This window comes from Marmota monax, unplaced genomic scaffold, assembly GCF_021218885.2.
Source record: "Marmota monax isolate L192 unplaced genomic scaffold, Marmota_monax_Labrador192_F-V1.1 WCK01_AAM20220418_F8-fsc00029, whole genome shotgun sequence".
Taxonomy (NCBI): Eukaryota; Metazoa; Chordata; class Mammalia; order Rodentia; family Sciuridae; genus Marmota; species Marmota monax.
In genome coordinates, this window is record NW_026693024.1 from 1,478,891 (window position 1) to 1,505,961 (window position 27,071).

At 43.0% G+C, this 27,071-nt stretch overlaps 1 long non-coding RNA gene across 1 annotated transcript; it reads right to left on the reverse strand.

The window, feature by feature from the left end:
• Positions 1-71: 71 nt before the first annotated feature.
• On the reverse strand, positions 72-27,014 carry LOC124098659 (uncharacterized). Its single transcript, XR_006853657.2, has 3 exons — positions 26,892-27,014; positions 14,140-14,220; positions 72-1,351 (listed from the first exon to the last, which is right to left on the reverse strand). It is a non-coding gene; the product is annotated as an uncharacterized LOC124098659 (long non-coding RNA).
• Positions 27,015-27,071: the final 57 nt, after the last annotated feature.

Genomic DNA, 27,071 nt, shown 5'->3' on the forward strand with positions numbered 1-27,071 from the left:
AATTTTGCAAACAAGCTATTAACTTAATCTTCATGTTCACAGCTACAGCTTTAATTCAAAGGTTACGATGTTGTTGGCGAGGGGCAGTGCCACCTCTTGGCTGACTCTTCATTACTAGTGCAAAGCCGGCTGGGCAAGGCTTCCCTAAGCTGTGTGATCACTTACCCAGCCCGTGCAATATGGTTACTTACTCTAAGATGCTGGTTGTTCTTTCATGTCGACTTTGAAAAGCTGTAACAAATAATTTTGGAGTTCTAAAGGAACTCATCATGTCTATGTTTAAAATACTCAATTGTTTTTTTCTTAAAACTCTGAATAATCGGTCCAAAAAAATGAAGTCACAACTTAATTACCACCATAATAACACTTCATTTTTTTTTCTGTTGCCTAAGACACAACACAGTGAATTTTTAACATCTACAGCGCTGAGGTGGGAAATGGCTTTCTTCACATTTTCATTTCTTATTTACCATTTCTTCCAGTGTCTGTGGATTAAATGTTGCCCTTCAACTCCGTCCTCTTCAGCATCTTTCTGCACCTTCGGGAAAGCACATCTTCGAATCCCCTCTTTTAAAGTTAATGATCCACTCTCAAAAATAATGAAAATATGTTATAAATTCCATTTTATTTTTAAATGAAATATTCGGTTCTAAAAGAGTAACAATTTCAGACAAAATTATCAAATTTACAAGAGTTTTTTTTTTTCAGAAAAAGATAAAATTCTGAAAGAAGACAAAAGTTTATTTACATTTTGTTATATTTCTGTACAAGTGCAAGAAAACTGTTGGGACTTCCAAATAGCAATTTATGAAGATTACAGTAGAAATAGTTAAGACACCAAGAACAAAAGTACTGAGGACAAATGGAGTTGAACTCAAAAAACGTGCACATATACCCCTCGACTACACTAACTTAGAAAATTCTAGAGAACCTAAGAATACACAAACACACGTTCCATTGCCCACCAGAACAATGACATTGTCACATTCTATAGAGCTTTTGGAAAACTCTATTGTACTCTCATGTAAAAAGGAAATATCGTCTTAGTATTATAATGAAAATGGTTTCAACCCACAGACTCCCTGTCAAGGTCCCAGACACCCCAGAGATCTGCAAGAGCACATTGTAAAAATCTACCATCCTTGATGGTTTTATTTGGAAGCTTCAGGGATGCTGGGTTGAACTGGTCCTGAAGGTGAAATCCAAAAACAGAAAGAAAATTGAGGCATAGGAAACTTGGTCTTTTCTGTAGCCTTTTGAGCTTCTAACCAGGCTCAGGAGACTTGATTTCTCTGGACAGGAAGTTTCATAAACACCCACGTCTTCTTGGGCCTCCTCTGGCAGCTGCAGGCTTCCAAAAGAGAAAAGACAATCAAGGACAGCCCACACGTCATTCTTGCTTCCCTGAAGCTTTTCTCCCTGTTCCTGGGGATGCGTTCAAACTGCACTGTCAACCTCTCACATGTGCACACCATTCTGGAGATGGGTCATAAACATTTAAACTATATTGGCTCCATAATGGGGACATTTTGGCTCCAGACTGTGCTGAACTTTGCCCATTCCAGAAATAACCCGTAAGACATTCCCAAGGCACTGAGTGATGCAAACCACATTTATCCACTTACCATGGACAAAAATGTGACTGCAAAGCAGAACCTCGACTTCTTCCCAGATTAAAGCAAGGATGTGAATAGTGTCCCTAACACAAAACCTGCTTTTACCCTTGCCTTGAAAACAATTTTCCAAGGCTCACGACAGAATCTTTCAACTGTAAAGGTGATTTTTTGTTTCACATCAGGTACCATCTCCATCCTCTGCCCTAAAACAGAGTTGAGGGGATGAGGTCCAGCAGACTCTCATGTTCAGGAGATTTGCAAACCATAATTAATCGTAACTATAACAGGTGTCGTAGTTAAAGCAGTAACAATGTGTCTGCCCCATATATTACAGGCACAGCCGTCAAACATGAGAATTTATTCCATAGGTACTTTCAAAAACTTCAGTATTATCTGGTCCTATACCAAGATAGCAGAAGGCTGCCATTTGACTCAGTGCCCTCCCTGGAACACGATTCCTTTCCTATCTCGTTAAGGAGCTGTCTATCTGGATTAGTGATCTCTGGCCGCCATAACAAAGTACCATAAACTAAGCAGCTTGAACAACAAACGTTTATTTTTCTCATGGTTCTGGAGGAGGAAGTCCAAGATCAAAGCATGGGCAGAGCTGGTTTCTCCTGAGGGCTCTTTTCTTAACTTTCGGAAGGCCGTCTTCCCCCTGCATCTTTTATTTAACTATTATTATTCTCATTTGTTATATATGACAGCAGAATTCATTACAATTCATATTACACAATTCATAGTACACATATTACACAACAGAGCACAATTTTTCATATCTCTGGTTGTACACAAAGTGTCTTCACACCTTTCGGCGTGTGTCTGTGTCCTGATCTCTTCTTGAAGAGACACCAGTAACATTGCATTAGCAACAACTCCAAAGCCTCATTATATCTAATTACCTCTTTTTAGGACTCTATCTCCAAGTTTAATCTCATTCTGAGGTTCTAGGGGATAGTAAAGTGGCGGAGGGGACACAATTCAGCCTATAATATTAGCTAGCCTGTTACCACTTCAAATTTCCCTGAATTTTTTTTCAGTGTCGGCCAGGCAGCAAATTTTATCTACCTTGTACACCTGGGAATAGACAGCACTTAGCATGCAGTGATACATTAATAAACAGTTTTTGAAACATATGAAAGTTTACAAATGTTCACTTATAGATTATCAGCATATCAAAGATGAAAAAATATTAAAACTTAAAAAATCCTATTGAGGTAACTCAGTTCTACAGTTTTATAATAACAAATGCTCCTTTATTTCCAAAGTGCCCCCAAAGAAGCAACAGACCTGAAGATTATTACATGATGTCATTCTAGGGCCTCAAATTATGTTCTGAATGGTAACTGAAAATAAGAGATCCAAATACACTTTTCAAATATAATTTTCAGAATGAGGCTTAGGATTGATTTACCATGTCACTACACGAGAAAAGTTTTATTTTTAAACTGTGCTATACATGGGCTAAATCCTCCCATATTGATAAGTCAGTCTGCCTGCGCATGTGAAGGAGCCTTCTCACAAACCACAGCATGTGCAGATTAAAGGAAAATGCTTTTTCATCAAAAGTGTCCCACATATGCTCTCACACCATTGAAGTTCATATGTAAATGAACTCATTTAAAGTGCAAGTATTGAAAACAGGAAATTAAGCAAATCTGGGTGGCTGGGTTGGCTTTTTGTTTCTTGTATTTTTTTTTTTTATCCCTCTCTGTAAATAGGAAAACGGGTGCTCCCCAAGGCATACAGGAAAGTTGGGACATTTATATCCTCTATTCCATGAACTCAGAAACATCTGCATTTGCATCTGACATTATATGGCCTGAGTATCTAAACTGAAAATCATCCACATACTATATCTGGAAAATTATTCATCAAAAGGAAAAGTATTGCAAAATGTAGCCGGCCACTGGAAGGTCATGGAAAAAAATATTAAAAAAAAAAAAAGAGAGAGAGAGAGAGAGAGAGAATTAAAGAATTCTAAACTTCATAGAATTAACCGGAAACTTCAGAAGTTCAAGATTGGTTGCTGCTGGTTTTAGTCTTAAAGACCAGGGAACTCTGAAATACCTTTACTAGGGACAACAGAAACAGAAATAGAGACATTGTGTGGACCTCAGTGGGCCACCCCAGACACTCAGCAGTCCAAAAACAATCTCTCGTGCCACATTTAGGGAAAAGCACAATTTTAGGAAATCCAAACAACCTGTGAACTCTCTGACCTACAGATAACCTATTCGGCAACAATGAAACTCGAAAAAAGATTTCAGTTAAGAAAAAAAAAAGGAAAAGGAAAAAGAAACTTGTAGAAGAAAAAAAAAAATCCCCATTTCAGGAATCATGTTGATAAAATCTCAGATATTTCGGATCCTTGCCTTCATGGGTCTGCTCTGGTTTGGAAATCTTGCTGATTTTCCTGCAATACTGAATTAACTGTGGAGCAGACCTCCTACTGTGGCCTCCAAATGCAGAGCCTATCATCCCCACAGCTATGGGGGATCAAACCCAGGGCCTTGCACCTACTAGGCAAGTGTTCTCCCACTTAGAATGTGCAACCACAAGAGGTGAAGATCCAGGCAAGAGGGGACGAAGTTTGAATATGTTGTGGAATTGTTCTGGAAACTTCCCTCTGCTTTATGCAAAAACCATGGCCAATGGACTATACATTTGATTTCCATCCAAAAAAAAAAAAAGTACTTGAAAAAAAATTGTTTTTGCATTTGAATTGTGCAGACCTGGAAAAGCAGGAAAACTTTGACTTTTTTGTTTGGTTGTTTCTGACTTTTTTTTTTTTTTTTTTTTTTAAGTACTGAGGATTCAACCCAGGGTTGCTTTACCACTGAGCTACATCCATAGTCCTTTTTATTTTTTGTTTTGGGACTGGGTCTTGCTAAGTTGCTTAGAGTTTCCCTAGATTGCTGAGGCTGGCCTTGAACTTGCAGTCCTCCTGCTTCAGCCTCCCATATTTCTGGGATTATGAACAAATGTCAGCATGCGACTTGACATTTCTTTTTGTCCCTGGGATGAGAGGAACTTTTTGACAATAAGAAATTTAGCAAGCTTTTCCCATATCAAAGGCAAAGGGAGGAGCTGGGATCAGGGCTCAGGGGTACGTGTGAGGCACTGGGTTCAATTCACATCCCTGCATACAAATACATAAAGGCCCATTAACAACTTTAAAAAAAAAAGTGAGAAGAGTTGGAATAACCACCTTGAATAAATAGAGCTCACTCCTAATCAAAATAGGGAAACATAAAAATAAAAATGGGGAAACCTAAGACTTTTTTAAAAAGAAGCCAGTTCATATGAAAGATATTGGAATCAAAAACGAGGGTGTGGTGAGAACAGAGAAGACCCTGGATGAACAATAGCAGGTAGTATCAGAGGAAACCCAATGCCACAAAACAAAAAATGGCGTGTGTCCCCGAGGCTGTCCCTGGTGTGTGGGAAGTCCAGCCTCACTCATCTCCTCATCCCACCAGGTGTCCAACTCTGAAGGAACCAGATAATGAAGACATAACCCAGTCCAGGACCAACCCAAGAACAGCCCCATCCACAGGGTCCAGCCCTGAGTGAGGACACTGGAAGTTCAAACGACAATCTCCTTCCCTTTCTACTTCCTGAGCTGGCCCATTGCCCATGTGCACCTCCCAAAAATGTTGTCAGATTTTTGTTCTTAAGGATGGACCTTTGAGCTTGGTGTGGTGGTATACACCTGTAACCCCAGCTACTCGGAGGCTGAGGCAGGAGGATAGCAAATCCAAGGATGGCCTGGACAACTTAGTGAGACCCTGACTCAAGATAACTTTTTACATGGAGGGGGATTGGCTCAATCTCCAGGAACACACAAAAAAAGAAAAGGATGAACCCTTAGGCACACATTCTCCCTTTCTATTTTAAAAGGAAGATAAAAGTCTATTTTATAAACTTCAGATTGCCAAACACAGACCTTCTGGATAACGATTTAAAGGAGAAATACTATCAAGTTGGACAGGAAGAGAAAGGAGGACGTATGCTCCCCCACAATAAACCAGTGTTTATGTTCGCAACAGTTTATATGTGATCGAGGACATTTTGTGACCAGCAGTGTACCCCGTGAAGCAGAACCATAAAGTGATTCTCTTAATCCCCTTTAAGTTATAAAAATTAAGCCAGATGGCTCTTCAATGGCTCAGAGATACCAAAAAGACTCACTTTCATAAACTCCAATCTATGTTTCCGATGGACTTCATCAGAGTGCCAGACACTCTCAGCGGCAGGAGAGACAAAATAACTGGCAGAAAATCTTCACACTTGAGCTCTCTCTTTGCCTTCATTACTATGGATTCTAAAAGGAAGCTTTCTCCACTCATAGGGAAAATTATTTGTTTTCTTTCCTAGTCATGATTTTTTGTTATTATTATTATTACTATTATTATTATTATTATTTTATGGTACTGGAGATGGAACCCAGGGCCTCCTGGCATGTGCTTACACCCTCAGCCACATCTGTCCTAGTCCCTCTGAAACCTTTCTGACCTCACAAAAAAAAAAAAAAAGTGCAACGTAAAGACTATGAACTAACACTTCATCGCCAGTTTCTGAGCCTTCCCTTCACTTATGTTTCAACTTACATTTTTTTTTTCCATTCATTCAAATAAAATTTCCATGGCTGGGGATCAAGCTCAGTGTTACAGCACTTGCCTAAAATGTGAGAGGCCTTGGGTAAAATCTGGAACAACAGGAACATTAATTAATTAATTTCCAAAATTTCAACAGGTCCCAGATTGGCAATAAATAGCAAGAGGGAAGGGAAGGTAGGAGTCAACAGGTTCTGTCAAAGAGACGGCAGAAACTAACTTGTATTCTGCCACCCTCTTGGATTAGGACTACATAGTTCCTCCTAAAACCACCCTGCACCCATAGGCAAAATTGAAGACATGTGTAGGAATCAGGCTTTGCATAATCTGACTACATCTCATTCTAACAATCCTCGAGGAGGGAAGGTGGGAGGAAATTACTTGGACCATGAAAAAACGCCCTTACTGAAGACAGGGAAAGGCCAGGGAAGGTTTTATAATAAGGTTTATAATAGAACATTTGGGCGGGGATGGGCTCATTGCTCAGCCTCAGGGTGTGCTGTTAATAAAAGCAAGCACTGGTTGGCCGCTGTTTTTAAGTGCCATAGAACTTATGATGTCAGAACTCATTATGCACACAGGGGCTATTTACTGCCTCATAAACTTGTAGACAAGGAAATTGTTAGTGGGAAAAAAAAAAAAAAAAGGTTTCCAAAGCTCAAACGCAATCCCTCTTTGCCAGTTTCCCCCAAGGACTAACAAGTCCATCTCCAAGGATTTCTCCAGCCAAAAGCAAAGTTCTGTGTCCAGAATGATTAAAAAAAAAAAAAATCTTCCTGTGCTGTTTTTATTTTGAATACTTATGCTACTTCTGAGCCAGGGTTGGGTCAGGTTGGAGTGCATAGAAGAAGCTTGTCCATCATGGCTAGCATGAGAAAGGGTGAGGAGAGAGAGATAAAATGAAGAAAGGAGAAGACCAAAGACAGAAATCCCCGCCTCATCAGTTCTATTATCATAAGGATGCCAATAGCCCCACCTCAAAGCCAACTCTTCAAAACTCGGCTTAAGTTGACAATGTAGGCACCACAAGACACTAAATGCTATTAGAGACATATCTTGTTCACAATAGGCACTCAAAAAATATTTGCTGAATAAATGATGAGCAAGAAAAATGTCATCCACATCCTTCAGTCTTGGGAATAGATAATAAATAAACCCAAATATCATCCTTCTGGGAGAAAATGCATGTGTTTTTACAGCAGCCCTTGAAAGCAGTCCCTCCTCCTGCAAAAATATTGCCAGGTTCTGGAGAGGTAGTTCACTGGTAGAGTGCTTGCCTAGCATGCACAAAGCCCTTAGCTCAACCCCCAGAGCTGCATATATTCATCTCATAGCCTATCTTTGAATTTTCTCTCCTATGAGAAACTTCATATTCAACATCCATTTCTGGTTCTTTAAGTCAGAAAATAAGAATTAAGCATTCTTAATATAATAAATGATATCCAAATCTATCTTAAACTCATGCCCAACATTATGGTTAATGACAAAATAGTAGGAACATTCTCACTAAATGAGGGAGACAATAAAATATTCATTATCACCAATATCATTTACCACCATGTAGACATTCTAGCCAATGCAATAAAACATGAAACAAATATAAGAGGTACAATGATTAGCAGCATTTCCCAAAGCATGTTCCTTGGAACACTACTTTTCTGGAATGTTAAACTAAGTCAGTTTCTTTGCTGTAAGACTTCTCAAAAACCTTTAAATATCCCAAGATTTGCTGAGCCTCCAAGATGGGAAATATGATCTGGTGTTTCCCAACTTTTTGTATATTGAATTGTTTTATTACCAGAGAATTTAAAAAGCCTCTGGTTCCTTGGAATACTCTTTGGAAACTCCAATTACATTTCTTTTGATCTTTCAGTTATTTTAATTTATGTATTCATTCAAATACATCTGTCTTCTGTGAGCTAGAACAGTTGTTATAAACAACAGCTTTGGCATTAGAAAAACCTGGGTGTAAATCCTACATCCATGCTGAATAAGGGACTAAAAAGGATTCTTTTGTCTTCCTTGACCTTTGGTTCTCTCATATGTAAAATGGAGATTACAGGAAATAACTAGGTTAGCAAATACATGGAAAATTGTTTACCCTCCAGCACATTTTAAAAATCTTATTAAAACAACCATGAGATACCACTTCTTTATAAAATAATCATAGCTGAAAAGAGTGCAGTGAAATAAGGGCTTCTCTTATCATGTCTAGTAAAGCAAAGAAAACAATTTGAAAATTTAATCAAAAGTCTTTAAAATTATTAACATCTTTCCATCCAGCAATTTCATTTCCAGGAAATAAAAGTATAATAAAGATATTATTGATATTTCCTGATAGTCACAAAACACTGGAAGGAATACAAATGTCCATCAATAGAATATTAGTAAGGTGAGGCTCTTAAATTCCTAGTACCTAGTACCACAGGTAATTCTAGTGACAGTTTTAGGAAAGATGCTCTTTTGCTTCTACTCCACCATGCCCCATGTTCAGACAGAATCAGATACAGAATTTGAGATAAATAAAATTTTATTCTGCCTCAACCTTCTGTTTGCCTCTGGGATTACAGGAATGTGCCACTGCTCCTGATTTCATTTCTTAATCCCATGAGAACATGAGACGCAAGAGACTGTGTGGTTTAGAGAAGGGTAGCCCCATTCCCATCTCTAGAAGGATGTCCTGAGTCGTGCCAGTCAATTCTATTGAACAAGCCTATGATTGGCTTCGAAAATCTGTAACCTTCCCTTGGAGACTGTCACCAGTCTGGGGAGAAACATGGATATAAGTTGATGTCCCTTCCCCCCCCCCACAACAAACAACAAAACAAAAAGGGAAAACTTCCATTCCACTATTGGACATCTTTTCCACTTTTATCCTTTTGGATCATGAAGGAAATAATGAAGCACATAACTGTCACTGGTGCTATCTAACAACCAGGACACAAATAATTTCTAGGATGAATTATATTTTTTAGCCAGATATCTGTGGACTAGTTAAACAACCTGCTCCAAAACCTGCCCTACTCCAATATATGCCTGTACTCTTATTAGATGAGATAACACACTTAATATTCACGCCTCCTTGAGTAAGGAATTCTATTGCTTGCACCCTAAACCATCCTAATTGATAACATTCTGTTTCATTATAGGTTAAAAATTTGACAAACCACTTTTGATTTTGGGAGGTGAATCTTCACCTCCTTAAAGACCACAATTAAAATACCTCTTTAGAACCAAATGCTCCTTAAACATGTGAGCTTCCCATCGTGAGTACCATCCTTCATCTCTTGAATCAGAGTCATGATTCTCTTCAGAACCTCCTCCTAGCATTCTGAGTTCCAGCCCTGGAAGCATCACCTGGCATGGGTTGAATAGTGTGTTGAACAGCTTTACATACCTGTAATACTCTTATGGCCCAACTTCAGTTCTTACAGCAATTAGGAATGATCTGTGACTGAAATGGGAGAAATCAACACACCTACCTACATGTGCCATTACAGTGTGAGTGCTTCATGTAAAAAGTAGGGAAGGCTGGGTTGTAGCTCAGTGGTAGAGTGCTTTCCTGGCATGTGTGAGGTGCTGAGTTCAATTCTCAGCACCATATATAAATAAATAAAATAAAGGTATTGTGTCCATCTACACCTAAATATATACATATATTAAAAAAAAAGGTAGGGAAAGTCAGGTGGCTGTCAAAAGCATTGTAACCTACTGAGCTATACTGAAAAAGTCCAGCAATGCCATGTGGTTGCAATAAAATGGCAGGTGTTTAAGGGTTGACTGTATAGAAAAAGAAGAGCCCAAAGGTCAGACTGTACCATTAACACTGTCTCTTTGATTCCAAACAACTAGCACCTAAATGGGGAAGGACAATCCAGGTCCCTTGCTCTTCTTGATGTTTTTTGAACATCCTATAATCATTTATTAGGGTCCCTGAATCTGTTGCTCTTTATCTGCACCAAATCATTTCATAGTTGACTGCTCCCAGACATCTTATCTCTCTGTCTTATCACCAAGGTGGATCACCATCATGGACCTTATTTTCTCATTCAGATAGGGTCTATGCTTATAGCACTTTTCTTTAGCTGAAAGATTCTTGTGCATTTGCTTATTGTCTATTTATCTCCCTATCCCTCAAAGTTAAACATTGAAAGCAGAGAACTTGAGTGCATTTCCTGATTATTTCCCAGGACCTAGAGTGCCCAGCTTAGAGCAGGCACTTAAAACCTGTTTGGGAAACAACAGAACTGGGTGATTAAGGAAAACTCCAGGACCCACCTCCAACAATGCTGTCAGCCCACTCACTGTTTCTACAGCCTCTGCTTCTGTCTGTGCACTGGTTTCTTCTATTCTAATGGGCTTCCCTAAAAAGCCAGAGAAGTGATGAGATGGCTACTGAAACGTCCAAGTATGCACTCTTGATGCCCTAATCCAGGAGAAAAAGATGAAGAAAAGTTATCTCTTACTGTCTTTGCTAACAAGACCAGAGAAGGACTCTAAATGACAGAAGTTGATCCTGTGCCTGTACTTTGACCAATCACTGTGGTAGCATAGGCAGGCACAGGTTACATGACCACCCGGGGTCTAATGGTATCACTGCTGGGTGATTGCACCAGGAGGGAATGGAAGGAAAGAGTAGAGATCCTTAACAATATGGAGATGCTGACACCAGTTCAGGAAAGGAAGAAAAACCCGGCAAACCAAAGAAACATACCCTCAGCCCTGTATATTCACAGGTTTTAGATCCTCAGATTCAACCAACCCTGGATGGAAAACATTTAAAATTTTAGAAAAATTGTATCTGTGCTGGACATATATAGATGGTTTTGGGTCCTTATTCTCTAAAAATAGATTATCATAACTACTTATATGTATTTACCTCATATCATGTATTATAAATAATCTAGACATGATTTAAAGTATATGGGAGGATATGCATATGGTACATGCAAATAATACATCATTTCTTAATTGACACAATAATTTTATATATTTATGGGGTACAATGTTATTTTTAAAACATGTATACATTGCACAACAATCAAATCAGGGTTTTTAGCACATTCATTGCCTAATATCATTTCTTTATGGCAAGACCATTGAAAAACTTCTCTTCTAGGTATTTTGAAATACATAATACATTATTGTTATGTGTAATCACCCTACTGTGCAACAGATCATCAGACCTTACTTCTCCCATATAACTGTAACTTTGTGTCTGCTGAGCAATCTGTCTCTACCCTCCCAATCCCTGCTCTCTGCTCCAAGTCTCCAGTAACCACTATTCTACTCTTTACTTATATGCTGTTAACTATTTTAGATTCTACAAATGAATACAATCTTACAGAATGTGCCTTTCTGCACCTGGCTTATTTCTCTTAACATAATGTCCTCCTGGTCCATCTATATTGTCAGAAATAACAGTATGAAGAATGAAAATTCCTTTTACAGCTGCATAGTATTTTATATATATATATATAAAATATCACATTTTATTTATCCTTTCATTCATTCTTGGACACTTGGGTTGTTTCCACATCTTGACTATTGTGAACATGGAAGTGTGGATATCTCTTCCACATACTGATTTCATTTCCTTTCTATATATACCTACTATCAGGATTACTGGGTCATGTGGTACCACTCTTTTTAATTTTTTGAGGAACCTTCATATTATTTTCAAAAATGGTCATACTAACTTACATTCCCATTATTGGTGTGCATGTGTTCCCTTTTCTTTACACCCTCATCAACAGTGGTTGTCTTTTGATAATAGCACCACACCCTAGTTAGAATAGCCATCTCATTCTGGTCTCAATTTGCATTTCCTGATGATTAAGCATTTTTTTAAATCTGTATATCTTCTTTTGAGAAATGTCTCTTAAGGTGTTTGTCTATTTTTTTTTCCTTTTTTTTATTGTTGGTTGTTCAAAACATTACATAGTTCTTGATATATCATCTTTCACACTTTGCTTCAAGTGGGTTATGAACTCCCATTTTTAGCCCATATACAGATTGCAGAATCACATCAATTACACATCCATTGATTTACATATTGCCATACTAGTGTCTGTTGTATTCTGCTACCTTTCCTATCCTCTACTATCCCCTCTCCCCTCCCCTCCCCACCCCTCTTCTCTCTCTACCCCCTCTACTGACCTTCATTTCTCCCCCTTGTATTATTTTTCCCTTTCCCCTCATTTCCTCTTGTATGTTCTTTTGTATAACCCTGAGGGTCTCCTTCCATTTCCATGCAATTTCCCTTCTCTCTCCCTTTCCCTCCCACCTCTCATCTCTGTTTAATGTTAATCTTCTTCTCATGCTCTTCGTCCCTACTCTGTTCTTAGTTACTCTCCTTATATCAAAGAAGACATTTGGCATTTGTTTTTTAGGGATTGGCTAGCTTCACTTAGCATAATCTGCTCTAGTGCCATCCATTTCCCTGCAAATTCTATGATTTTGTCATTTTTTAATGCAGAGTAATATTCCATTGTGTATAAATGCCACATTTTTTAATCCATTCGTCTATTGAAGGGCATCTGGGTTGGTTCCACAGTCTAGCTATTGTCTATTTTTTTAATAGAACTATTTGGGTTTTTGCTATTGAGTTGTTTTCCTTACATATTCTGGATATTAATTCCTCATCAGATGCTCAGTTTGCAAATATTTTCTCTCATTCTGTACATTGTCTTTTCACCCTGTTGATTGCTTCCTTTGCTGTGCAAAAGCTTTTTAGTTTGATGTAATTCCATTTGTCTATTTTTGCCTGGTTGTCTGGTATATTTTCTTTCTTCAGGGATTCCTAGATTGTGTATGGATACCAGTACATCTAGAAAATGTTCTACATATAGCAAAGTACTTAAATTTTTATACCATATTCTACCATACTGCTTTCTTTCAAAATTCCCAATTATTACTAGCAATGTCAAGCTACATTGACTTCAGGGTTTACTTTTACTCTTCTAATGACTCCATTTTCCTAGTTTCAAAGACTAATATGCCAAGTTGTTTCTGTTCTCTAGAAAATATGCCAAGTTGTTTCTGTTCTCTAGAAAAGACAAGCAAGTTACCCAAAAAATTGCAATGCAGGTTATTACATTTAAAAAATGTAGAATCTTTTTAAAGTCATTTAAATTTTCAAAATTTAATCCTTTTCTTAAAGTAATGTTTAAAGACAACATGAACTGGGTTAAGAAATGGTTTTTGTTTTGTCTCGTATTTCAGATTCTGGATGCTTTAATCAGCTTTTTTGCCACTGTGACCAAAAGCTGACAAGAACAATTTTAGAAGAGGACAAATTTAATTGACTTACAGCTTCAGAAGTCTTAGTCCACAGACAGACAAATCCATTGCTCTGGGTTCAAGGTGAAGCCAAACATCTTGTGGAAGGGTGTGGCAGAGGAAAACAGCTTATTGGATGAAAATCAGGAAGCACAGAAAGCTCTTTCTCACCAGGGACAAAATATAAACCTCAAAGGCGTGCCCACAGTAACCCACTTCCCCCAGCCACACCCCACTGGCCTACAATTACCACCCAGTTAATCCCTATCAGGCGATGAATACACTGATTAGGTTAGAACTCCCATAATCCAATCATTTGTATCACTAAACTTCCTGGCATTTTTCACACTTGAATTTCTGGGGGTCACTTCACACCTAATCCATAGCACTGTGGAAGGAACCCAGGGCATTCTGCAAAAACATAGGTTAAATGGAAGACGTAGAGGTAACTTTAATGATGCAAATGAGCTTTTCTGCATCACTTAAGACACCTAAAATTCCACTTTTTAATTCAAGATATGAAAGTAAATTGCATTATGTGATTATATCAGAAAAGTGAATATAAAAACGTAAAGAGTATAAATGCATAGGTCAGGAAAAATAATATTTTTAGGTGGTATTACCTACACTGCCAACTCCAATCTTCATTTGCAGGAACATCCAAAGTCCAGACATCAGTCAAATATTGGCCTTGAAATAGTTCCCTAGTTAGAAAAGGATAAGAAATACATTAGAATGAATTTAAGACACCCCAAATTTCTGATCCCTTTCACATTACTAAGAACTTATACATTCTGATGTCCAAAAATAAACACAAAACAAAATGACTAAACTTGTTCTTCAGTCATGCTTACCTACAACATGCACCTAAATTCTATTCCATTTTATTAAATCCTTATGGCCATAAAATGCACAACTCAACTGCATTTTTTGAAACTGATTTACAAATGGAAAGGTTTTAGGTCTCAGATCTTTTCTGAGAGCCCTCCAATTAAAAAAAAAAAGTTTTCCATAGGTAAGAAATTACAAATGGAGTCTATTAAATTCTGTTTTATCTGGGTTCAGTAGAACAGATATCTTCAGCCAGACACCAGCATGTATCCTCTCACCTACACAAAGCATCTTACCAGAGATGGGCAAGGGACACTTAAATCTGTTTTTCATATGAAAAATTCTATGGAAACCCATTCTGTCACTCCCCACCACTTGACTTTGCTCTCTCTGACACAATGCAGAGTCCCCAAAGGCACTGTCCTTTTATTCAGGTGAGCATCATTGTTCAAAGAATCTACACAGCCCCTGTCTTCTTCAACTTCCATCCCTAAATTCTGTCTGCCCAATTGGCCTACTTAGCTTTCCACACTCATTTTGCTCCAAGACACAGGTTCTGGAGGTTTAGTCTATATTTTCATGTCACCAAAGAACATTTCTTTTCATGGGAGGAAAAAAATGTTTAAACCGCATTCCCCCCAATACCACCACTTTGCTGAATGAAAAGATGACATATGGAAACAACTCCCAATTTCTCAGATTCTTGACATAGTTTAGCTCCAGAGACTTGAAGAGTAAAATAGGTGAATGTCTGGCTGATCCAGAGGGCCAAAGTCTTTTTAGTCAAGTCCTACTTGCAGCTGTGACTTTCATTAGAATTGCTGCAGTCAGATACTCCATAATCACTCTCATTTGCTAGATAATAACCACAAAAGCCAAATGAAATGACATTTGCTTTTTCAAAAGTACATTATCCATCCAAATAAGAAAATAAAATCCTGAGTCTATCTTTTGTCCATGTTCATAGGGAAAGTCATGTAGGGAATTACATTAGGGCAGAGGGTAAAGTTAGACACATAAAAACCCTGACTACCTGCCTGAAGATGAAACCTAAACAGCAAAAGCCAGTAATTAAAAGAAGGGAGAAAAAGAAAGAGCTGAGATAAAGAAAAGCTATTTTGTGCCAGGTTGGTTTGACCAAGAGTTAATATGAATAATTTATTTAAAGGGCTATTAAACTGCAAAGGTGTTTATATATGTAAAATATTCCTATTGGAGGAAGTCAGCTGGTAGCTTCACCCTCCTAAGGGAAAATCCAAAGTTCATTACCAAGAGTCGGTCTACCGCAGAGAAATCTGCAAACCCCAGGGGCCTGGAACTCTTAAAAAAAGACCATTCAAGCCTCAGGTGAACTCCATTTCCCTATCCTTCCGCTTTTCTTTCCTTAAAAAACTTCTTATAGTATTTGAATTTGATGAGGTTCAAGAGGTCACTTCCCCTGTCACTCTCCCACTCCTGGCTCCTCTGAGCAGCGGCGTCCGGACCTCCTCCTGAATGCCGGCCCAGCCCGCAGTGCCAGGGGCCGTCCGCGCTGCCTGAGGTTTCGCGCCTCGCATCCTGCGGCCGCGGTGCCGCCGCCGCCAGAGCCACTTTCTCCTTCCAGAGGCCTGCAGCCCTGCCATTGGGCCCCGCGCCCCCTCCCAAGTCCCAGAGAGGCCCGAGCTGATCTCACCGCAGGGGTCGACAGCCTAAGAGTGGCTGTTGATTGACTTTGCCAAGCAGTGTTTGGAGACAGGTCCTCGCCGGGGGACCAAACTGATGGCCAGTGTCATGTTTGGGAGAGAGGACACTTCAAAACGGAAATATTGTGGGTGCTTTCACCCCTGACTTCTACAGTTGTCGCCCTCGATGTCTTCCCTGTCTGATCCATTCGTACCCTGGAAGGATACCCTCCCATTTTGGAGTCTCCCCTGCTCTCCGCTGCTCAAAGCGCTGCGCACTTCCCAGACCCCAAGTAACACGAACATTGAGCAGGTGGAGTGCTACCTCCAAGGCAAGAAGCAGCAGCGCGAAACCAAGTCCGACTCCCGACGCCAAGTCCCTTCTCAAAAAACTGGACCAGCCCCAATAAGCAGGAGCCCCAGCTGCGCCCAGAAAGTCCTGGCCTGGCCACGCGCACCTGCTTCGTGCCACTGCTACTCTGGGCTTAAGCTTTCTGCCTCAGGCTCCTGCCAGGGCCTTTTCGTACTTTCTCCCTCCTAAGTCTTTAAATCAAATCCTAAAAACTAAGCCCAGGAGTTTCATTGGGGTTGGGACAGGCGCAGGGGCCAAGGTACCCTTAGCATGGTGGGCCACAAAGTGAAATCACCCCGGAGAAAGCGGAGCCCTTACCACTTCAAGTTCAGAAGAATCTGCACCATGGATTTCAACACCGATGTCTATTGAGCGCTTCCCACATACCGCACGCTGGTCTAAGCATTTGGCTTTTACTAATTCGTTTAATCCTTCCAATAACGCTGTTACTATAATTATGATCCCAATTATTAAAAAAGACAAAACCGAGGTGCAGGAAGATAAAGTAACGTGTTCAAAGTCAGATAACTAGTAAATGCAGAGAATATCAGAGAAGGAAAAGGAAGAGAAAAAACAGGAAAAACAAAACAAAAATAAATAAATGGGCGAAATCTATTTACAACCTTAATATCCCATACTTCACAAATAGCCAGAGCTGGGAGCCTCAAAAGTGTAGTTGGGGTGCCTTGTGGACCCCTGTAACCTGGCCTAATGAGGACTAGGGACCCACACGACTGTCGGCTGTCCAGGGCTCCAGGATTCGGTGGTGCATGCAGACAGCGAGGGTTCTTCTGCCCGGCAGCCTGCCTTCGAATGGTCCAGAGCATACAGGAAATAGGGCAGAAAGAAGAAAATCACATTCTGAAACAAATACTAAGGGTAGCCTTGCCCGCGGCCACATTGGCGAAGAACCGCAGAGGCGCGCTCGCCTCTCCTGCAGCAGCGCGGGCAGTGTCTTTCCGTCACACTTTCACGCCTTCTGGGTTCTAGGTTCAGAACTAATTCATCCAATGCAGACCAGACATCGGTGTTTTGACCCGGGGTAAGTGAGCCCAACGCCCACAAACCCAAGCTGCCCACGCAAAACGCGGGTTTTTCCGCAAAGCAGACCCTGCTTTGGATCACGAGAAGAGACTGACCCTCTACCTTGCTGCCTTGGTCCCTCCTTGATTAGTCCCCCCAAATAATGCTCAACTACACACACACACACACACACACACCTGTGCCATAGCCAGGGTGCCCAGAGCAAGCCTACAAAACACCACTAACCGCGCCGCGCTGCGAGGGTGCCTGCTCCGCCCGGGTGCTGCGAAAGAGTCAGATATATTCAGGAGCCGCAATGACCCCACCTAAAGAAACGTCTCTCTTTCCTTCTCTAGAATTCTCCCTTTGCGTTGGAGCCCCAGCCACAGTCCAGAAACATCCGGGAGAGCTGGCACCCCAGCCTGAAGAAGCGGGCAATTTGTACACATTGCACCCATTGTATCTTATCCTTATTAAGGACTAAACCAAATGTGCTTGTTCTAGAGATTGCTCAGGGAAGGAATGATCCCAAGTACGCATGAAACTTATGGGATGCCTTAAAACTAAACAGTGCTTTTTACCGGACTGGGCCAAAAATAACAGTATAAATGTGTATATGTCAGAATGTTAATGCTTTTTACAACCATTATTTCATTTTTATAGTCACCGTGGGAAGAGACATTATTATTTTAATTTTATTATTCCCATCTTACAAAAAAATAATAGAAACTGAAGCTTAGAAACATTAAGTTATTTACCCAAAATCACAGGGAGCAGGTGCAACTATGAACATGGTAGTGCATGGTAGCAGTACATGGTAGATTACCTACAACTACCACATAGCTCTTCATTTGCTGAAGGTTCCATTGAGGGTGAAGGAAAAGCTAAGAATGGTAACATTGTATTGTTCAAGGATTAGAAAAATCAGACAATCAATGAACAAATGTTTGTAAAATATGTGTAGAGTCATGTGATCTGGTGGTGGGATTAGGGAGAGGATTGCCTCTCCCTAAATTCTGCCACAAGCACTTTCAAACAATATGAAAAATCCTCTAACAGCTAGCCACTATATGAATAAACAATTTGAAAATTACTGAACAGTCCCCATGAATAAGCATACACCCATATTCATACTTATAGGTATTTTCAAAGGACATATGATCTTGCCACACATTCTGTATGAATGATCTGGCATGTGTGTATGGAGGGCAGTGTGGGGTTGACTCTGACAATGGAAGGAACCTGAATATCCCTTTTCACAGAATACAATGACAGCATGCATCCAGCTTCCATTGAAAGTGGTGGAGGGAAAGTTTGTCAACATCTCCCAGGATTCAGCAGTCCAAGGAAAGCCAACAAATTCAGGACTTAAAGTCACTTAAAGTCACTTGGGGGTGGGGGGAGCACCAGGATGGAGAATTCTCTCAGTAAAATTCACATCCAAAAACAAAGTGTCCCCTGTAAGTTTGAACTTCCCTAAGGGAAGGTTATGCTTGTCTGCATCAAAATGCAATCTTAGGTATGAGAGAAATAGACCTGAAAAGTGTGAAAAGTAGTAAGATACTTTTTTTTTAAACCTAGTGTCTAGATTTGCTTTAAAAAAATTTTAGCAAGAAATGAATGAGAAGAGATTAATAAAGTAAATGTGGCAAAACCTTGGTAATTGTTCCATTCAGGTGATGGATGTGGGAGGGCTTATTGCATGGCATCTTCACTATGTACTAAGAGATTTTTTTTTGTATTTGTTTTACAATAACAAATACAAAAGACAATCTATAAATACTCAACCTCTTCATTAGAAATGGATGTTTGATTGTATGTAAATTTTACCCCACTAAAGCTGATTTTTAGAGTTTTTTTTTTTTTTAGTCAGTTACTATGGAGAATAACTTATTGTCTCAGAAAAGAGGAAATCCAGTTCAGTATTAGACACCAACCGAAGAAGAGAGGCCAGCGGGTGATACCTGGGCGTCAAGTTCACAGCCCCTGGTTGAGCCTACCCTATCTGCATATTATCTCCCGGTTTGGATCCAGCCTGCCCCAAAAGGACCCCTCAAATCCCCTTTTATCTTGCAAACTTTCATCAGCACAAGTTTAGGGAATCGCAAGGGTTTTCTTTAGTTCAAAAATGAGAGATAATTATGAACGTAAATAGTTGTCTTCTTGACAGGACAGACACAAGAAGGTCAGACATAGCTTCACGTGTGAGCACACTAAGGTACAGAGAGGAAGGCCTTTCCAGCTACTCTTCGCTGCAGGACCAACCCGAACCTGCATCCTCCAGATGCTTGATGTTTCCTTTGTTCATTCATTCGTTTTCTACTAGACCTCAAGAGAGTTCCAGGAGCTCCAGGCTGAAAAATGAAGACACAGCGCCTGCCCCTTGCTGCCGGGAATCAAAATACCTGAACTGATTCTGCACTTGTGCCTTGCGAAGCCTGGTGTGCCTTGCGTTCAATACAGGAGTGTCAGGAGCCTGGCTCATTTTTCCCTGGAGGTGGAAACGGAGGGGTAAAGCCGAATGTGCTCTACAATGGCCAACGGAGTACGAGATGCGCGACAGTATTTGGAATTATGTGTCCACCTGAGGGCAAAACACTGGCTTGTCTCAGGCCGAGGATGGGGCCTGGGCCGCGGGGCCTCAGGGAACAGGGTCCATGGGTGTTGGGAGCCCAGAGCAGGTGGAAGGGAGCCGGTGGCGTTGAACCGCGCCTGGGCTGCCCCGCGGGCAGCGATTTCCGAGAGCCTGGCGCCACCCAGCGGAAGCTGAAGGAATTCCTGGCGCCTAAGGCTAAGGGGAGGCGCAGCTCCTGAGACCGCAAAAATCTTCGGACTCTCAAAAGGAAGGTGACACTTATTTGACAACTCCAAAGGGCCACACCTGGCCTTCCCAATTCATTCCTCTCCATGAAGATACCCCGCGACCAGGCCTTGAGAGCATGGTAACGAGGCCGAAATTCTGATCCCTCCCTGAACCCCCAAAAGAAAAACGCTTTCTCTCCTTAAATGCGAACTACCCATGGAAGAGCCTTCAGGGTTGACTTTCAACACAGAGTAGGGATGTGCGTTGGCCGTGCTGGCCGCAGAACTGCAGAAACAGGCAAGAGTCAAGTGGAAGGTGGGGAAGAGGGCGAGGGAGGCCGCGTAAATCATTTGGAGAGATTTTTGGCCCAAATCCCTGTTTCTGAAAGGTTGCGGGACTGCTTTGACGTTGATTATATAGCTGTTCTCTTTTCAAGTGCGCTCCCCTCCCCACCGCAGCCCGTCTGGTGTGCAAGGATTGTGTTTGAAAGGGAGGAAGCATTCTTGAAGTGGTGGGTGATGGATTGTCTAAACCCTCTGGGAAGTTCTGGGCGGGGGTTCTTGAGGCACCTCATCAATAAAGACCCCCCTGAAGAGAGGGGGGGGTGGCCGGCTGAACAGCACCCCCACCAAGTCCCAGGTCTGGAATAGAACCTCATGGCCAGGGTGATAGGGCATGAGAGGTGAGTGAGTGGACCCTGGGCAGGTGGAGACTTCTTGCTGGAACCCACTAACTTAGGGAAGCCTTTCAGGCTGGCAGTGTGGATATGGGTGACTTATTGGAGAAAGACGGACAGGTGGGTTGAAAGACTGTTGGGTTGCCAAGGCCATTGGTGACAAGGAAACCAGAAGGAGAGTGGAGATGCTGGACACACCTTCAGGCCAACTCCCTCCACTAGGACTATTTCACCCTTATTGCATCTCCCTAAAGAACTCCCACTAGCTAGATTCTCTACCATCCTGTTGCCTGTGGTTTTAACCTAGTGTAGATTTCCAGGCCCCAACCAAAATCCTATCCCAACTAGAGAGGAAATCCTTGGGGATTGAAGGGTGGCTAAGTATGACTGGGCTCAAAGCCATCCTCAGGAGCTCACCATATGAGACCTTTGAGGACCAAGCCCAGAACTGGCTCCCTGGCTTCTCCAGTAGCAACAGCACTCAGAGATGCCCTATCTCGGGCCCCCTCAGCCCCAACCACACATGGATCCTCCAGGAATAGAGGTGGGGGTCCGTTGGGTGCCCCATGAGGAAAGCTGTAGGCACATGCTCCAAGGGAGGAGTAAAAACCCTGAAGGCAAAGTGGACCTGGAGAGGCAGCTTTGGGATCCAAACTCTTCTAAGATGCAAGACCTGAGCTTTTCTGGCCTCCTCTTGTCTTATCTCCTTCCTACTTGGACCGACCTCGGGAGCTTTTCTCCTCCAAGGCTCTGGGGTTTTGCCCTCCATATCTTTCTCTGCGGCCTCATACCCAGACTGGGACCCATCGCCAGGCTGGGGGCAGAGAGAGAGAACAGGGGATGGGGGGACTCCCAAAAGGCAGCTCTTCTGAGATGGCGTCTGGGCGCCCCGAGGTCCCAAGTCAGCCTCTGGGCGCCGAGCACATTTTATTTATCCCCACAGAGGATGCTGGAGGACAAAAGAAATATTTGGACGTCAGAGCTCATTTATATTTTTGGAAGAGCTACGTTTCCTTTTCAGAAGAGAAGCAAGCGCGCCCCATATCCTGAGCTCGGCGGGGAGGACTGGAGCAGAGTTTTGATGCGCCAGGAAGTTCATCTATCGCCCAGGCGTAGGGTCCGGCGCCCTGCTGAGTTCGCTGCCCTTGGAGATATTTATTTATTTGGGGGGAAGGGAGGGCAGGGGGAGAGGAGGGGAACCAGACGAGAGATGAAAACCCGACCGGACTGGGTTGGGACCTCCAGGGCGCTTCCCTGGGAGCAGGCTCACAGCAGCGGGTTTCCCCTCTGCAGCGGGGGGCAATCTAGGATCAGTCTTGGGATCTCCGGGAGCAGTTGACTGGTGCCTCCCACAGCCCTTAGCTTACTCTCCTGGGTTCTGTGCCCGGGGTGACCACTCCAGCCCTGCGGGCGCCTCCCGGCTGGGCTCAGAGGGCCCACCCGCTTGCCTAACTTGTGTGGGAGGCCAAGCTACTTCATTTCGAGCCCCGGAAGGTGGGCGGAAGGAGGAGACCCGAGGCCTCGCCACCATAAGAGGCATGCCGGCCAGGGGGGAAGGGGTACCCTGGGCGGAGGCAGCTAAGAGGGTGCATCCAAGAGGTGCGGTGGTCCAGAGGTTCTCAGGTCCCTGCGCTGCACCTACTCCCAAGACAGCGCAGCCTGGCTCCTCCGGGATCTATTTCATCTTCAAAGTTTGGTCCTGTGCCCTAAAGCTGATTTTCTTCCCTCCCAGCTGCACAATGGACACAAAATTAACGTGCGGACGGTCACCAGGGCCCACAGTTGATTGCAAGAACGTGCGGTGCAGATTTCCCTATTATTTTATTTCTCTTCTGGGCGACCACTCGTTCTGCCGCCCTTTAGAGTCTCAGAGACAGATCTGCTCCAACCCAGGCCTTTTCTCCCCTGCCTTTTATTTGGAGCAAATTGCTCTCGCCATAGAAACCCTCTTCTATGCCCCCTGGCAGCCCGACCCTTCAACACCAGCAGGCTGTGGATGAAGTCTAAGTAGTACTCCACCTGGTACTGCTGTACCTGCACCTGGACTGGGGTGCACTGCAGGACGGTGGGCTGGTTCCTGCGAGCACCCCGAAAGTTTGCTCTCCCAGCTGATGAGTTCCTGGCCTTGCAATCTGGAAAGCGTGGAAGAAGCCCGGTCTTTGCATAGAGGGTCTGGCAGATTGGATCTTTCTCCTCCCTCAGCAAGCACCGTCAGACTTGGCCAAGTGGTTCACGGAGTCATGCCTACAGCCCAGCCCAGAAGATATGGGGGCTATCAGCAGATCTCTCAGGAAGGTGGCTATTAAAAAAAAAAATGCCTGCCCAGGACATAAACGTTGGGAGAGCGGAAGAATCGATCCAAATAAACATTCAGAATTGGGTGGCTGTTGTTCAAACCCGGAGGTCTGGGGGGTTCTGGACCGAGGAAGGCGAGCAGACGCCAGGAGAGGTGTAAAATTCCCAGTTACCCCTCCTAGCCACTTTCCCCTCTCTAATCCCTGAATTGGAGCGACAGCCTAATGCTGTTCCCGGCCAAATTTTCTATGATAACTTTAAGTTTCTATAGAGGTCTCTGCAGGAGGCATAGTGGTGCATTTCGGTCCTTTTCACAATTGCGCTGATATCCCTAAACCCCAACAATGAGCTCCTACCGTGTAAATTTAGAAAGGTCTCCAAGGAGTTCGGGAATCCTCTATGCCCCCGCATTAGTAACAGAGTTCCTAAACCCAGGGTGAAAACCGTAGCCAGTTTCAGACAGACCTGGGGAAAAGATTTTCCTCCTCCCTAGCCCAGGCGGAAGGAAGGGGGGGTGCCGCCGAGCGCGAACTACCCCAACAGTGTCTTAAATGGCTGTAAACTTTGTCGATGCAGATGCGTCTCTCCCGTCGGTAACCGGTTTAGTCTAAGCCATTTCATGTAAAACCCACGAAGCAGAGGAAGCGTGCTAAGAACATAAGATTTAAACCGCAATAATGAAGAGATTTCCTAGAATAAAACACTGATTACAGAGCAAAATCGGAGAAACCCAAGCTTCCCGAAGTTTACATTCCCTTGAGCTGGGGCAGGGGTGGGATCTAAAGTTTTGGGAGCGGGAAAGGAACCCACAGCCCTAGACCTTTTCTCCCGGATGGAGAAAAGGTCCGATGGACCCTGGGGCTGTATATTTCTGGTTAACCAAGAAGCGCCTGGGCTGATCTAGAATTATTTAAATGAACCATACCTTTCTTTTCCGTAGGGGGGGGGGATCAAGATGTTTTGTTGCTTATAAGGAGTTAAAGTCATTGGAGGAGAGTTCACCATCATAAGGGACCTCCTAGAGAGGAAAATTGACCCAAGCAAGGCTGTGCTTCCGAGACAAACACAGGTTTCCTCTTAAACTCTGTCGGCTGGGTTGGTGGTAGAGAGCCTACTTAACATGCATCTGAAGCCCTGGGTTCAATCACCAACACCACCAAAATCATAAACAAATAAATAAACCCTGCCTACTAAACAAAGTTATATTCTTGCCAGGCAAAAATAATTTGGTCTAATTTGTTATCACAATCATTCTTACCCAATAAATTCATACCAATCAGTGATAAAAACAAAGCACAGAGAAATTTTGCTGCAATGTGGTTTTTTTTTTTTTAAAAGCATTGAATTTGGAGCCCTGGACACCCACTATAGGTCAGCTGTATCACTTGCCCATGGATGATTTATGGCAAGTCATCTTAGGCAGCCTCTGCCAGGGACATGATCAGAGTGGGGGCTCCAAAGAAAGAGTTCTGGAGAGAAACCTTTCCTGCTCGAAAATTGAAGGTCACCAAGCTCCACATCCTTCTAGAGGGTAGTATTTAGATCCCTGGAAAGAAAGCAGACTTCAAGACAGCAGAACTCACCCAGGCTCTGTTGGTCAGTGCCCACTGCCTTTCCAGGAGCTGCCTGGGGCCCTGTGACACTCACCAAAATATAAGTGGGATTTCTTGAAAGTTTAGAGAATTTTGGTAAAATGGATATCATTGCTATTTGGATGGAGAAGGAAGCCTGGAAAAAAAAAATCCTTCATGATTTAACAAGTTGAATTAGTAAAAGCTAAAAACAAAATATGTAGAATGTGGATTTTAAAATCCTAAGCAAGCACAAAGTATTTTTGTATGTGTGTGTGGAGACAGGCTCCATCCATAGTTTCCGTCCATTCTTAAAATGCTCCATGGCCGGCATAGAAGGTTCTGGTGCTGCCTGGGGTTTCAATTTTATTCTTGAGTCCTGGGGTCTTACAACTTTTTCAGGCCTGTCTTAAAGCAGGTACTCCCCCCCCCCCCACTCAATACTCTGGGCCACTTAGAATTCCTAGGTGCAGAAAATCAGAGAGGGTCTGTGGCTAAATGACAATGATATCTACTTGATGAATGCTCCCCAAATACAATGTCCCTCTCCCCACATACAAAAAAAAAAAAAAAAAGTCTTCCTTCTTCCACTCTTCTCTTGGATGTCCCTCCTACCTAGGAAGATTACTACCACCCTCCCCATTCCAGATTATATTTTATTTATTTTCAGACACTTAGAGCACATTTTCAGACTTAGTGAGCACGTTTTTACTTCCATATTTAGTTATTACTTTTTTTAATTATTTCACACAAAATGACAAAAGACAGTAAGAGGGGGGAAAATGAATGGAATAAATGGGGACCTGTCCCCATCAAATGCTTACCAGTTAGTTATAGAAAAAAAAATGTTAGAAAGTGGAAACAACTGCAAACCCCCCACTCCAACTCAATCAAAACATCCCTTCCGGAAAAGAGCGACTTGTTTCTTTTTTCTCTTGGAAATGAGTGGTAAACTGAGTTCGGTTTGGTGGTGTTTTCTTAGCTGACTTTTGGCTACAATCAGGCCATTTTCGGACACATTCCCATGTAGGTACCAGGGGTGCTCTGGAGGAAGCTGTCGACGCCTGTTCAGCTAATTTAGGTTTTCTTTGTCTAATTACTGTGGAGCTTAGGGAAAAGGAGCCCGGCTCAGGGCAGTAAACTGACACTCGGTCTCTGTGTGTGGTATCCAGGCAGGGTTTGATGGAAAAAGCCTGCTTCCACTCAACTTCAGGTCACTGTCTGGGGCCAGCCCCAGCCCAACCCCCCTCCCCCTCCCCACCCCCTCTTTCCTCTGCTTTTACAGACCCACCAGTACTCCCAGCTAGGATCAGTCCCTGACGCACTCCAGGGGCACAGAGAGCTGGTGCCAGCCTCAAGGGGCTCAGCTCTGCTGCAGGGAAGGGTCTTTGCTGCATTCTTTACCTGGGTCCCTGCACCATCTCCCCTTCTTCTGTCCCCCCATTTCCCCAGGCAACAACAGATGCCCTTTCACCTTGATCCTTTAAGATAGATGCACAGTGGTGCCAGGCTCTGTCTCTCATTTGGTCCCCTATCTTTCCTCTGGGCCTCCCCATCAGCCCCTGTGTGGCCCGGCCTGCTCCTGGCCTCCTGCTCTCCTCCCGATTCCCAGCCCCTATCCCTGGTCAGACTACATTTCCCTACACGTGTAATCCAATAACTAACTGTCGGGTCTCATTGGAAATGATTTCTCCTGAGGGCACATCTCTCTCAGAGCCGGGACTCTAACAGAGAGAATAAGCCACAACTGGGATGGTGTGTTCTCTTACAGAAGGCAACTTAGAGATGGCACATTTTGGGGCGGGTAAGAAATGAGACTGAGAACGTTACAGCTGCAGGCTGCTTCGGGATTTCATTGAAATAAAGCTATCGAGCTTATCTCAGGGTGGGCCTTCTGGTTGCTTTTTTTTCCCCCCCTAAACAAACCATGAAGTGGGAAACCAAAAGGAAGTGGCATCAAATGCAAACATGAGTCCTATCGACCCAGGTTTCCAGAGTCTCTGAAGCTGGGCCAGATTTCTGTATCCAAACCCCTCTGGTCAAACTTCCCAAAATGTCCTCGATCGCCCGGGGCCGCACCCTGGGGCGTCGGCTTTCACCCTTTACTAAAACAATGGTCCGGAGCCTACAGTCCCGGCCAGAAAGAGAGGATTGGCACTTTACCTTTGGGCGTCTGGCACCCTGGCGTGTGGCTGAGGGCCGCAATGTCTAAATGAAGTTGACAGATGGTGTCACTTCGGGCACCGGGGAAGGCGGCTCCCGGCGGCGGCACCCGCGGCTGCACCACTCGGTTGGGGCCGGGCTGGGAGGAGGAAAGGGGGAGGGGGAGGGAAGGAGGGGTGG